Genomic DNA, 13,775 nt, shown 5'->3' on the forward strand with positions numbered 1-13,775 from the left:
TGTTGATCAGGCTTTTGAAGTTAAGAAAAAATTATTTATTTTAGTAATTAATAGAATTAGGACACTTAACAAGACAATTGATGTTTTCAAATCAAAGAGTAGATGCAAGAGAGTAATTAATCAGACTAATTTTTGTAAAGTTTTTTCTGGAGAATGGATGCATAGTTCAAGTTGTGAGCCCTTTTTTAATGAGGAGAGTTACTTTCAGGAGAATGATTTGGTGCATGCAGTTGACACCAGTGGTCGAGCATATGAGGTGAAAGATGGTTGTCCGATTGAAAAAGAGAAACTTGTGTCTAGAGATGCAGAAGAGGTATTAGCTGATGAAGTTTTAGGGAGACGTACTAAGGGTCCAGTGTACACTTGGAAGTGTAGTAGTATTTGTAGTGTGCGACAGGAATCAATCGATTTGCTTCGTAATTTCTTACGTACATATAGTAAGAAAAGTCTAAAACCGAAAATGAAAATGTTGCAAGACTTAGATCCTTGCAGAGTGAGAGAAAAGACAGGTTTGCAAGGCCATTCACTGGCTTGTCTTTCAAGAAAAGTATGTCAGAGTCTTTTTCATCATTTTAGGATGTTAGCAGTGCATCATAACACAATGAGGAAATTAGTGAGAAGGTTGTATTATGCAAAAAGTCCAGCACTTAAGCTTAAACAGTTAAACAGTGCTCTTTTGCATGGAACTGAATTAGATGTGAAGATGATTTGTGAAGACATTGAGTTTTGTTATTTTGGTGAAAAAGAGGACAGTGTAGAAATTGACACAGTAATAGAAGGTAATGTGGAAGACAATGTACAGATTTCAAGTACAGAAAAGTTTGACCAGGAAATTACCAGGTTTAAGGTGAAATCAAATGAAAGGCCAAATTTTACTTGTGTGTGTTGTCGACGAACTCATTATAAGCATCAAACTAGATTAGTTGATTTATACGTAAAAAGTGAAAAGATAAATAATTATGAGTGGAAGGATTTTGCAACTTATTTGTGGGTGGAGAATTCTTTTGATTTGAGTTCTGAACAGCGTATTTGTAAATATTGTTATGATAAATTAAATCAAAACAGAATGCCTGCTGGAGCTGTTCATAATAATCTGGAGTTGGTAGACATTCCTCCTGAATTGATGGTTTTAAATACATATGAGTCTATTTTGATTCAATGTGTCCATCCTTTTCAGGCAATTGTTCGCATGGAGCCTAAGATAGGGAAATTGCCTCCTTCAGATTTACAGAGAGGATTAAAGGGAAGAGTTGTTTATTTGCCTCTAGATTTCAAGAAAAATATTGATACAATTGGTGTAGAGAAAGTGGAAGAGGAACCTCTGGTTATTCTAGTTAATGGGGTTCCGACAAAGAGTAAGAAAATCTGGCAAAATTTAGTGGATGTTAGGAAAGTCAAAAAGGCAACGTTGTATTTGGTAAAAAACAATGAGTACTACAAACATGTATGTGTTGGAGCAGAGGAAACAGCTGCAGATGAAGACAGTGATTGTTCAGCTGGCCAAATTGAAAAAGTTGATGTGTCTATAAGTGAAGAAATATATGAACATTATACTGTTCATCCTTTGCATTCCAAAGAAGTAATGGGGAATGCAATTGAAGGATTTCAAATGAAAGCAGCAAAAGGAAGTCCCATTAGTGTATGGGAAGAAAGTTTGGAAGCTCGTTCTTTTCCACAGCTATTTCCAACAGGTCGAGGTAGACGATATGACGATCGACCACTTCAAATTCCTGCATCTGAATACCGGACTTTAAGATTATATGCTGAAGATCAAAGGTCTCGTCAATGCATTCCATATTTGTTTCATCTACTGTATGAAAGTGACTTATCTGGGCTTTCTTATGGAGTAAATCATATACTGAAAAGTGGAGCACATCTGCAAAATGTTTCAGCGAGGGACTTTATGGAGAAAGTTAATCTGCAAGATAATATTTTGGAATCTCATCTGATCAATCTCATGGCATGTCAGCGTGGTACAAACGAGTATTGGTACCGTCGTCATGGGGAATTGAAATGTATGTTAAGAAACTTAGGAACTCCTACATGGTTCCTCACTCTTAGCTGTGCCGAGTATGCATGGGATGACTTACTTCAATTTATACGCGAGGCAAATGCAAATATACAAAATATAGAATTCAAAACACCTGGAGAACTGTGGGGCATATTATCAAGGACCGGTGTTAAAATTATCGCCGTTTTAAACGGCGATAATAGGCTTGATAATACGCCCTTGGTAATTCCCATAGAAGCCCATGTTAACACAAGAACATGGGCTTCTATGGGAATTAACAAGGGCGTATTATCAAGCCCATTATCGCCGTTTTATCGGCAGTTTCCTGCCGATAAAACGGCGATAATTTTAACACCGGTCCTTGATAATATGCCCCTGTGTTCTTTGGATCCAGTGAATGTATGCAGATATTTTAATCATAGATTTGAAGCTATGATGTCTTTTATTACCAACAAAAAAAATCCTCCCCTTGGAGAGGTTTTGGATTTCTTTTGGAGAAAGGAGTATCAAGCGAGAGGTGCTCCTCACATACATATGTTGTTGTGGATTAAAGATGCACCCAAATTTGGAACAGATTCGGATGAAACAGTGATGAGTTTCATTGAAGAGTATTCAACATGTGCTGTTCCGAAAACTACAGAGGAAAACAGTTTAAGGCAACAAGTTTTACGCTTTCAATCGCATCGTTGTGGGAAGTATTGTCGTCAAAAATTCAGAAACAAGGACAAGTTCTACACAAAATGTCGTTTCGGCTTTCCACGACCAGTGATTTCTAAAGGAAGAGTCAATAATTTGATGTCTTATCTACGACATACTGTGACGAGGAAATCACCCAAAAATACATACAATTTAAAAAGAAACGAAGAATCCAAGTACATCAACGACTACAACCCAGTGATTTTGTCCATGTGGAATGCTAACATGGATATTCAATTAGTTGCTGACAACTCTATTGCTGTGGCTCGATATGTGACGTCTTACATTACAAAAAAAAGAAAAGACAGAACTGAAGGAAATGTGGGTGGACATTTCACATGAAAAGAGTCTAAGCAAGAAATTATACAGTTACAGCATCGAGAAATTGGAGTATATGAATGTTCTGATCGATTGTCATCAGCAAGTCTCTATGCCAAATCTAGAACCATCATTTGGGTAAGTCTACGTCTTGCTGCAACACGAAACCGAGTTTTGAAATCTGCACAAGAAATAGAGTATTTGGCGGAAAAAGAACCAGAAAGTACAGATATTTTGAAGACAAACATGTTGGATACATACTATCCAAATAGAAGTCCTCACCTTGAGAACGCTTGTCTCTATGAAGTTCTTCAAAGCTATATTTATAAGAGAAACATCAGAGAAGATATCAATAATAGAATATATGCTGTCATTGGATGTGAAGGATGTCTAGTGAAACAGAGAAAAGGTCATTTGATTAATCATCGAAAATTGAGTTGCGAAAATCCAGACAAAAGGGAATTTTACTATTTGGCTCTTTTGCAACTCTTTAAACCATGGCGTACAGAAGAGGAACTACTTGGAGATTTTCTCTGTTACGAAAATTCTTTTAATGCAACCAAGGATACCATAGAATGTCTTGTTTTTCCAAATTATCTGCAAATGTTGAACGAAGAAATAGAGCAAGAAGCAACAATTGCTGCAGAGATTGCGAGAGACAGTTCTCAAGACAGTCAGAGTTCTACTTCATTAAGTCAGGATCCACTAGGAGGACCAATTATCCAAAATGAAGCTGCCACTGCCATGGATGAGGTGGAAAGAGCTATGGAACAAGCTCAAGATGATGTAGTTAACTTAGAAGATTTGGTGAAACAACTAAACCTTGAGCAGAAGCAGATATATGATGAAGTCACAGAACAGATTGAACATGGATTCACTCATGAGAAAAAAGAGTGCTCATGTACATCATTTAAGCCTGTCCAACTGTACGTGAGTGGAGAAGCGGGAACTGGGAAAAGTTTTCTGATTAAAGCAATTGCAACTTATCTGCAGAAAAGGACTGAATCACTGCTATCTTGTGTTGTTACCGCTCCAACTGGGCTGGCAGCACATAATATTAAAGGGATTACTTTACATCGTTTACTGATGCTGCCAGTGGAGCATGATAACAATACCACAAGCTATCTGGAGATGCGTGTTCCGAAGTTTCGAGAGTCCTGAAGAAAATGAAACTTCTTATCATTGATGAAGTAAGCATGGTCTCAAATCTAATGCTTGCTTTTGTGCATCTGAGAATGCAAGAAATTCTTAGAACAGAGTATGATGTGTTATTTGGAGGGAAACACATCATTGTTTTTGGAGATCTACTGCAGTTGACTCCAGTGAAAGGACAACCAGTGTTTAAAATGGTCACGCATGAAGATACCAAGAAGTGCCTAGGAAGCATTGGAAACGTTAATATATGGTTAAATTTCAAATATGCAGAACTACTCCAAAATATGCGGCAGGCAAAGGATGAAGATTATAAAAATATTCTACAAGATGTAAGAATCGGAAAAGTAAGTCAGCATGGGAAAGAAGCTTTACATGGACGATTAATTTCAAATTTGTACCCAAATGAAAACATTCTTCCAGAGAATATTTTTAAGAAAATTAACGAGAAGAAATCTGGCATATGTTTGATGCCAACTCTGAAAGAATGTTCCATGTTCAACAACAAAATGTTAAAGTTAGAAAATGAAGAGATAGTGAAACTAGAAACTATAGATAAAATAGAGCATATGGGAGCAACAATTATTTTGTCTGAAAATTTGAAATCAAAATTGGATTCATTAGAGAAGACTATATCTAAAACTGCTGGTTTTGAAAAGACTCTGAACGTGTGTTTAAATTGTCGTATTATTTTGAGAAGGAATTTAAATGTTGAAAGAGGTCTGGTAAATGGAGCAATGGGTCATGTTGTTGGTTTTGTGAATTACAAAAATAGAGATGGAATTGAAATTTTAAAAATTAAATTTGATGGCATTGACGAAATAGAACAAATTTGTCGTTGTTCAGCTAGGTTTTTGCTTGTGAAAGACTTAAATGTTCGCCGAAAACAGTTTCCTATTTGGCATATGCGGTGACAATTCATAAATCTCAAGGTTTAAGTGTAGATAGTGCTTTGGTGAACATTGGAAGTTCTGTGTTTAAAGAGGGTATGGCATATGTGGCATTATCACGAGTCAGAACTTTATCAGGATTGTACTTGATTGAGTGTGATGAAACAAAGATTTGTGCTGATGTAGATTGTGTTAAAGAATACAATAGGTTAAGAAGAGAGTATGCTCCACATTTGCCTCAATATCCTCTGTTTGAAAAACGTGTGGTAGGCCAAAAAAGAAGAAATGAGAATAATTGCAGTGAGGTAGTAGCAAAAAGACAAAAAGTAGATGAAACTGTAATTGTAAGTAGAAAGAAAAAGGATTCTGTTGAAGATGTTGTTGGATTTCAGTTTGAAAACAGTTCTGGTGTCAACTGCTATGCTAATGTAGTGGTTAATGTTGTTTTTTTTCTTCTAAATTTACAAGAACAGATTGTTGAAAATCGGGATCAAACATTCTGCTGTTTATTGAATTCCGTGTTTGAGAAATGTAGCAGTGATAGAGCAAAAATAGAAAGTGTTTCAGAAATTAGAAATCTTCTGGACATATGTTCTGGTCAAAATCAATTTTCACAGATTATTCAGCAGGATTGTCAGGAATTTTTTATGTATATGTTTGATGTTTTGGAAGATGAAGGTGTAGATATAAAAAATCTTTTTAGCCTTTCTTATCAATGGCAGCATGACTGCGACAACTGTAGTTTATCAAGTAGTACTAAAATAGACACTGAAAGATTTATATATTTGACTTTACCAGACTGCAAATCAGTGCCTTTTAATAATCTAGTTAAAGCAGCTGATCACAATATGGTGTGTACCCAATGTAAGTCTGCAATGCTGTCCACATTATTTTTACAAACTTATGGTAAATATGTGATTTTAATGTTCCAACGATGTAGACCTGATGGAAGTAAACTGTTAACTTCTATTAAAAATTTTGTGGCATCTCAGTTATTAGTTTCAGGAAGAACGTTTGCAACTGTAGCTATTATTTATCATGACGGTCCTTCAACAACATCAGGGCATTACACATGCTATTTAAAAAGTCGTAAAGGTTGGACCCACTGTAATGACACTCATTTGACTTTCAAACAACGTTTGCCTTTTGACTTAAAAAATTCATACCTAGTGTTTTTAGAACCAAAATTTAAGTAAAGGTAATTGGCCTATGAAGACGGGAGCAGTTAATAAAGGTTAGTTTGCTGTTTAAAATTATTTTCTGAGTAAAAGTGATCAAGATAATATAAAAAATTGACTTGTCATATAGGTACTGTAAGTGTATCTCATAGTAAGTGATATCAGTATTATACAAAATGATGAACATGAGTGAGTCAGAGATGGTTTTACGAATACTTAAATATTGTGAAAATGTTGTATGAGCCTTTCTTTCAGAACGTCGGAAAAACAGTAATTTCAGAGTTTCTTAGAATTAATTTGAAAATATACTCATACATCTGACACTATTTGGCCAAAAGGAAAAGTAAAGGAATGAGTAAAGAGTCATGACTGAAACAAAGGAGTATATGAAAGTAATGAAAATATTTCAGATGTTCTTGGAGCTTTTCTTCTAGAAAGTCGATGAAATGGATTTTTTAGTGAACAGCAGAGTACTTTCCAACGAGAAAAGGACCTTCATGATATACTATTTGGCCTAAAGGAAAAGTAAGTGAATCAAAGATTAGTGTACATTTGTCATTTGTCGGTATCTAAGGTTTTTTTTAAAACACAATCTTTTAGATTGTGTTTTTTTTCCCCGCTGTCATATGATGAGTAATATGAACTCACTGTTTTAAGTGAAATTCAATATATTCTGAGAACAGCAAAAATAAACTTTGTAACATGTTGTACAAGTTATTCTATACTTTGGATTGTGTAAATTAAATTGTATTCCCATTGTCTGACACTCACTTTCCTTTTTCCATCCTCTTTCAGCTCTTTTTACTCACTTATAATGTCTTTCTCTCACTCTCTGTCACCCCGTTACTTTACTCCACTTCTTTCACAACCCCTCATTCTCATTTCAACTGTCTGCATCCCCTCTCTCCCTTGCATAACTTTTCAGCTTTCAGTCTCTCTGCTTTACTTCCATTTTCCGTATTTTCCTCCTTTGCTCTTTTAGTAATTCCTCTTCACTCACTCAGCAGTATTGTCGCACTCTATCACTATAAATCACCCACTCTCCCTCGCTTATCTTTGTTTGCTCCTTTCTTTTGACCTCTTCTCTCTATTTTTCGTTCACTACCTCTATGTCCTCAGTGCCTCACTCTCCTTGTGTTATGTTCACTTGTGTTTATCTACCTTCTATCATTTCTTTCACAACAACTTCACTGCTCCTCTCTCATCGTTCTTCATCCCATTTCTTTTACTCTGGTTCCATTACTATCCCTCATTTCCTTTCTTTCAGTGTCCTTCTCTTTACTTTCATCACCTAATTATTTTCTCTCAGTACCACTGTTTTAGTCCACTTCTCCTCTCTTTCCTTTTTGTGCTCCCTTACTCATTTCCTTTGCTCACTCATTGTACTCCACTTCACTCAGTTTTTCTCTTAGTCTGTCTGTCTACTAACTTCCTCACTCCTTTTCCCTCAATCCTTGTATATTAGCCTCTCTCCCTTCATCCCTTCACTCTATGACTGTTCTTCACTTACTCTCAGTTATCTTCTATTCCTCATTCTTCTAAATGCATCCTTAATTAGACTCTTTTCCGTCTCAGTCATTATCTTTTAACTTACTACTGTTTCCTGATTTAGTTTTGCGAACTCACATTGTTGTAGTATCTTTCTTACCTTCAGTTAATTTCTCTGTTCTTCTCTTCCTCTCTGTCAGTGAATCTATATGCCTTACTCTTAGTAATTTGCTCTCCTTCTATTTCTTTTTCTCTCTTTTTGTCCTCCTACCTTACTTTATTTCCCTTTCTGTGTCCTTCACTCTTACTTTATTTCTAAATACACTGTTATGATTTTTAACCTCTTCATTTGTATCTTTTCATTTAAAATGCATATTTTACTAATTATAACTTATTTTTTCTTCTTTCTTTCACAGATACAAAGTGTAGTAAAAAATGTAATTAAAGTTACATTTATTATATGGTAAGTGTGACTAAAAAAATGTAGTTTGTCATCACCCTTTGCTTTAACCTCACTAATATTTTCTCAACCGACCTCACTCCTGTTTCTTTACTCTGCTTCCCTCACTTATTCTTATTCTCCATGTTTACTCCCCTTTCCCTATTTCCCCTCTCATATTCAACTTCTTTCAGTCCCCATTCTTTACTTCACTTACCCTCTGTTCCCTTCCTTTGCTTCCTCACTCATTCTCTTTTTCTTAATTATTTACTTCACTCCTACACACACACCTCATCCCCCTCCCAACACATACACACACCTCTGACATACACCCCACACACACACCACACACACACCTCATACACACACACACTCCTCTCTCACACACACACACACACACACACACACATTCCATACACACCCACACATCCCACACACATACCCCATACACCCCTCACACATATCTCACACACCCACACCTCCACCCACACCGAAACACCCCACACACCCATACCCACAGACACACCTTACACACCCACACCCCCACCTACACTCACTGACTCCCTATAAGTCACCCACACTGCCTTACTTACCTTTCTTTGCTGTTTCACTCAGACCCTTTCAGGCACTGTTTCCTTTACTCTCTCTGTCCTTTCTCTTTATCATTCCCCATGTCTTATCCTAATTCAATTTTTTCACCCTCTTTCACCCCTCTTTACTTACACTCACTGCTCTTTTCTCACCCTCCCTCACCGTTGTTCATTTATCCCGGTTCCGTCACTACCCTTCATTCCCCATTTTTTACTGTCCTTTCTTTTTCTTTCAACACCCACTCATGTTCTCCCACTATCTCTACTTTAGTCTTCTTCCTCTCTCTTCCCTTCTTTCGCTCCCTTATTCATTTTACTTTTCTCACTTTCACCCTATTACACCTTCTCTGTTTTTTACTATGTAATAAACAATCCCTCTGTGTTGCTCCCTCTAGCTCTCTTTCTCTTAACATTACTCTCTCTGTGTTCTTCCCTCACGCTAACTCCTTCATTAATATTTTTTTTCTTTTTATCGGGTGCGCGCGCGGGTGTTTTTTTCAACATTTTTTACTTTTTTTGACTTTTCTGAACAGTTTTATTTTTTTTGTATTTTTTATGGGGAGAAACAAAAAACAGGGAATTGTAAATGGCTCAACTGGAGCAAAAAAAATCAGGAAAAAATTAGGTGTTTTTGGGGCACTTGTGGTTATCACCAGCACAGAGGATACGTTTTAGACTTTGCTCACCATAGCAAAGTGTCTTCCCACAAAATTTGCACACGATTGTAAAATCACCAAACTTGGGTTGAATTACAGACATTGTCTCTCTTGCCTCTGGATCCGATGGAGTGGGTTGCTTTCTTTGGGAGGTGCTTGGTGAAGATCGAGAAGGGTTCCTGGCCATTTCTCGGACCTCTGCCCTAGCATAGTTGTTGGGATGCTTCCGCTCCATATGCCGAATCATGGTGTAATTACCAAATGAATATTTTCTATTAGGGTTCCCCCTTGAAAGTTCCATGCCACAGATTAGGCAAGTCACCTTTGGTGCATTGACTTTCTTTTGTGCCCTCTGGAATGGAAAAAAACTCCCATACTATGTGCTCCTTTGGCCTATATGGGGTATTGTCTTCTGGGAGGACTCTCCTTCTCCCCTCCTCATCCTCCTCCTCCTCTTCTTCTTCCTGACCACCAATGTGATGTTGTGGTGGTCCTCTTGGTGGTGGTGGTGGTGGTGCAGATGCTTCAGCTGCTGCTGCTACTGTAGCCATTTTAAAGTAGAAAACATTAGAGATAGATCTCCAAACAGGTCTTCCTCAGTCAAAGGACAAAGTCAGAATAAGGAAAAAAGGTGGGGGCTTTCATCATTTGGAAAACAAAACTGTTCTGGACCAATGAAAAGTGTTATTTTCAAGTCACATGATCCAGGCTTTCATCATTTGGAAACCAAAACTGATCTGCACCAATGAAAAGTGTTATTTTCAGATCACATGACCCGACGCGCTTACGCTACGCGCCCCGGGGCGTAGCGTAAGTGCGTCGAGACGTTGCGCGATCGTATGCGCTCGCGTGCTTCCGGGTGCGCTTACGCAGAGCGTGATATGACGCATCACGCGGCTACGCGATACGTCACGATGTTGTTTTCATTCACGGCAATAGCGCTAACGGGGCGCTCACCGGTACGCCGTAACACTGCGCTTACAGGTGAGCGCATCGGTACGCGCCCCGGGAGCGCTCCGGGCGAAAAAAAAACAAAAAAACTATTACATAATTATACAATAGTTATAGTTAGGAATTAGCATTTAAAAAACCTATTAAATTCACTGAAAAAACCATAGGTTTCACACCAGTTATAGTTAGCTGGAAGTTTTACTCGCATAAAACCATTGAAATTCCCATGTTATAGTTAGTTGGACTCACTATAACTTGCGCGTGCAATGCACTGCTGATGACGTCACATATTACATCACTCATGACATGGTCAGTGACAGCTAGCTTTCCCCTCCACCCACTGGGGAATGAATTTTGACTTTATTTTGTAACTGTTTGCACACCCACTGGGGTGTAGTAATACGTGCACTACAATATCCAGGATGCATTGGGATCCAGCCACGCCCGTGAGGCAGGCAGTACTTGAATGTGCGCAGAGACATTACGTGCCAGCAGTTACTTTCATCACACGCCGCAGATGAAGGGAGGAGGTCCCGAAACGCGTCCGGCGTTAACATTATGGGAGAGGTGCTGCTGATTTACCGTGTGCTTGCAGGCTGCCATTAAATTCCTGAACGAAGTTGCTCCTTGTGGTCTCCCTCAATTAGAGTGCCTGCATTGAATGAATATATATATATATATATATATATATTTACTGAAAAAAACATAGGTTTCAGGCGTGTTATAGTTAACTGGACATTTCACGCATGCAGAACCATTCACATTCCTCTGTTATAGTTGTGTGCATGGGTTTTAAAACTACAAATTATATGGACAGACAGTCACGCAAGGACAAAGAATTGCAACATTGATATGTGCATAATGTTTTAAAGACCACGTCACAAGAATAGACATGCATTCTGGGTATAGTAGTCTTCTCACAAGGTTAGGCGCGATAGATAGGTGTATACTTGGGGCCAATAACAAGGGAGATTACTTGGGAGACGCTATAAAACGCACGGGTGGAAAGGGACACTGGATAAGCAGTTGGAATTGCAAGAAGAAGAAGGGGAGACGCTATTTTTACCACGCAGCAGGTATGTGAAGGGGTGGGTGAGGTCAGATAAACGCGCTGGGAGAAAGTGGAACACGTGAGGCTCATAGCTAGGATTGTTCGCCTACAACCTTTTTAAAAAATAAGCACAGCGCATCGTAAGTCGAGTAACATGCAATAATTACAAACCTGATGAATAGCGGGACCCCCTCCAAAACATGTGATTATCTCAATGAGTAGAATGGGTGAAGGAACGGAGCACAACGTAGAGCACTAACATTAACTAAGAGCATGAAATATGTGTTCACGTTTGAAGTTGCTGGAGGGTAATGACGGAATCAACTCGGAGGGCAACCTGGTGTGATTATGTACTGTGGAATCATGTGTGGTGATTTTAAAAGCGATTAGATTTGTACATTTGCAATTGTAATGTAGTTTACATTACTGTAAAAGTGATACTAATGTATGTATTTTTTGATTTATTTGTAGTAACCCCCGACGAAGGGCCAACGATGGCCCGAAATGCATTGGGTTCTTTTTATGGCATAAAATAAATACTGTTTGCGATGGACTTTTTGCATCACTCATATTCTTTCTGAAAGGCACCAAATTGGGCCCTGTTTGAATATTAGAAAACCGGAAATTGGCAAAACATTCCGAATGTTGGATGGAGGCATCACTAATGTATAAAAACTTGTGCATACTAATGGAGAAAAAGGAAGGCTAAAATTTGGATTAAACAAGGACTAAGGTTAAAAAATGTGTGATTTAAAAGTGCACGCTATTACAGCGGCACTAAGCTGTGCATTTGACTCAGGGGCCAGATGGCCCCTCATCACTTATGTTATTGTAACTATGTGGCAGTAGGGCATGCCCTAAGTCGACCTGCACGCAATCAGTCAAAAGGATGGAAATAAAAATGGACACGAACGAAGGAATTTCAAAAAAAGAAAGGTGTGCATTCCCTCACTTTCAAAATTTTCGTAACTAAGCCCTACCCAGGGTTTGCACCCGAGATGAACACGTACAACAGGAAAGAAGACAAAGACAAACACGAACAAACAACATTTGGACTAACAACTAAAGTTCATCGCATGGGTTTTAAAACTACAAATTATATGGACAGACAGTCACGCAAGGACAAAGAATTGCAACATTGATATGTGCATAATGTTTTAAAGACCACGTCACAAGAATAGACATGCATTCTGGGTATAGTAGTCTTCTCACAAGGTTAGGCGCGATAGATAGGTGTATACTTGGGGCCAATAACAAGGGAGATTACTTGGGAGACGCTATAAAACGCACGGGTGGAAAGGGACACTGGATAAGCAGTTGGAATTGCAAGAAGAAGAAGGGGAGACGCTATTTTTACCACGCAGCAGGTATGTGAAGGGGTGGGTGAGGTCAGATAAACGCGCTGGGAGAAAGTGGAACACGTGAGGCTCATAGCTAGGATTGTTCGCCTACAACCTTTTTAAAAAATAAGCACAGCGCATCGTAAGTCGAGTAACATGCAATAATTACAAACCTGATGAATAGCGGGACCCCCTCCAAAACATGTGATTATCTCAATGAGTAGAATGGGTGAAGGAACGGAGCACAACGTAGAGCACTAACATTAACTAAGAGCATGAAATATGTGTTCACGTTTGAAGTTGCTGGAGGGTAATGACGGAATCAACTCGGAGGGCAACCTGGTGTGATTATGTACTGTGGAATCATGTGTGGTGATTTTAAAAGCGATTAGATTTGTACATTTGCAATTGTAATGTAGTTTACATTACTGTAAAAGTGATACTAATGTATGTATTTTTTGATTTATTTGTAGTAACCCCCGACAATGGGCCAACGATGGCCCGAAATGCATTGGGTTCTTTTTATGGCATAAAATAAATACTGTTTGCGATGGACTTTTTGCATCACTCATATTCTTTCTGAAAGGCACCAAATTGGGCCCTGTTTGAATATTAGAAAACCGGAAATTGGCAAAACATTCCGAATGTTGGATGGAGGCATCACTAATGTATAAAAACTTGTGCATACTAATGGAGAAAAAGGAAGGCTAAAATTTGGATTAAACAAGGACTAAGGTTAAAAAATGTGTGATTTAAAAGTGCACGCTATTACAGCGGCACAAAGCTGTGCATTTGACTCAGGGGCCAGATGGCCCCTCATCACTTATGTTATTGTAACTATGTGGCAGTAGGGCATGCCCTAAGTCGACCTGCACGCAATCAGTCAAAAGGATGGAAATAAAAATGGACACGAACGAAGGAATTTCAAAAAAAGAAAGGTGTGCATTCCCTCACTTTCAAAACATTAGGTTTTAAGACACGGGTGACGTCAGCACTACTAAACGGACCACTGAAT

Source organism: Lissotriton helveticus, chromosome 5_1, assembly GCF_964261635.1.
Source record: "Lissotriton helveticus chromosome 5_1, aLisHel1.1, whole genome shotgun sequence".
Classification (NCBI taxonomy): Eukaryota; Metazoa; Chordata; class Amphibia; order Caudata; family Salamandridae; genus Lissotriton; species Lissotriton helveticus.